The following is a 1,882-nucleotide window of genomic DNA, read 5'->3' on the forward strand; positions in this document are numbered from 1 at the left end:
TTTTAAATTTAAAAATGTTTAAATATTTTTTAGCATTCTTTAATTTTTTTAAATTGATTTTAGAGAGAAGAAGGGAGAGAGATAGAGAGAAACATTGATGTGATAGAGAAACATCGATCGGTTGCCTCCTAAAAGCACCCCAACCAGGGATTGAACCCGCAACCTGAGTGTGTGCCCTGACCGGGAATCAAACCTGCCACCTTTTGGTGCACAGGACAATGTTCCAACCAACTGAGCCACACTGGCCAGGGCTTGAGCATTCTTCATATATTCTTTGATGTGTCCTTCTGTTACCAAACAATGGTTCCTTTCCTGATGCACATAGAAGCCAATACCATGACAAGGCTTTTAAGATAAGAATGAGCAATTTAGTTATTGCTGAGTTGGCTCTCTGGAGATAGGAGGCAAAACTCAAATCCAGGGTTTGGGGAGGAAGTGCTGGTGGGGCAAGTTTTATTTGGAGAAACTTGGAGCTTGGCTATTTAAGGTAAGGGGGTTCAGCACTGGATCTTCCTTCCGGGACAACAAATCCTTCATGACCTTGGGGAGGGCAGGAGAACAAGACTTTGGGTCTAGGTGCACCTGAAGGCCAATTTTCTTTTTTCTGTGAATGCCCTGGCTGCATGACTTTTAGCCTTGGTCTGTTATCTCTGAATAGCAACTCAATATCTTATTAAACAGGATCATACCATTTTGAACTGGTTCTGTTAGTGGTGGTAAGAATGGCACCAGGTATTAGACTGGTGGGGTCACACCAGAACTGGTTTCAGCAACCTTAGTACTTGAGTTCTGGCTAGGAAAGAATTCAGAGCCAAGACTCAAATTATAAGAGAACATTTATTTAGAAAGTCACAGAGGTAGAAGAAGTAATGGTAGAAGAAATGAGCATAGGAAACACGTTATAGAAGCAAAGGAAGGGCCCTTGGAATTTAGAAGTGAGGAAGGTAAAGGTGATGAGCCTGGAGGGGAGGGAGGTGTGAAGGGGAAGGGGAATGAGGAAGGGAAAAGTGTTCCTGGGTGGGAGAGCACACTGGGCCCTCCATCCTAAGGATTCTAAGGGTGGAGATTTTAGGGGAGAATTTCAATAGAATATTTAGCAGCTTTCCAGGTGTGTCCTTTTAGGGTCTAAGTCTCTACTGATTGATTTGTCCAAACCAGGGTAGGGGGTCATTATCCAATGCAAATGATCCTGAGATCAGCCTTGGTATCACTTATCTGGCTTTGCTACTTTTCGGGCCTGGAGCTGAAATACAACCGAGGCCTAGATTTATCTCTAGGGATAAAAGGTCATGGAGTCTAAACCAAATGACCAGGTCAGGGGGTCCAAACCACAGGTCCAACAATATGAAAGGAGAGGAAAAGTCATTCTGGTGATAAGATCCCACCCTACAATTGTCCTTTGCTAGGCACCCAGAGCTTTGCTTCCTGGTGACTTTTTGTACCTGGCCCATCCTCCTTGCTCTGCTCACATTTATCTAACTGCCTACTACAGTTCTGTGATTACGTTGTGGTTTGCAAATATTTTCTCCTAGTCTGTAGCTTGTCTTTTCATCATTAACAAGGTCCTTCACAGAGCAAAATTTTTAATTTTGATGAAGCCCTATTTTTCAAATTTTCTTTTATGAATCATGTTTTAGGTGTCACATTAAGAACTCTTTACCAAGTTCTAAATCCTGAAACTGAGAGGAGAAACTAAGATGGCTGCATAGGTAAACACCGGAGTTTGCTGCCTCGCACAACCACTTCAAAAATACAACTAAAAGACGGAACGGACATCACCCAGAACCACAGGAAGGCTGGCTGAGGGGAAATTCTTCAACTAGAAGGAAAGAGAACAGCATACCGAGGCTCAGAGGAGGCGCAGTGTGGAAAATACAAAGGT

Source organism: Myotis brandtii, unplaced genomic scaffold, assembly GCF_000412655.1.
Source record: "Myotis brandtii unplaced genomic scaffold, ASM41265v1 scaffold300, whole genome shotgun sequence".
Classification (NCBI taxonomy): domain Eukaryota; kingdom Metazoa; phylum Chordata; class Mammalia; order Chiroptera; family Vespertilionidae; genus Myotis; species Myotis brandtii.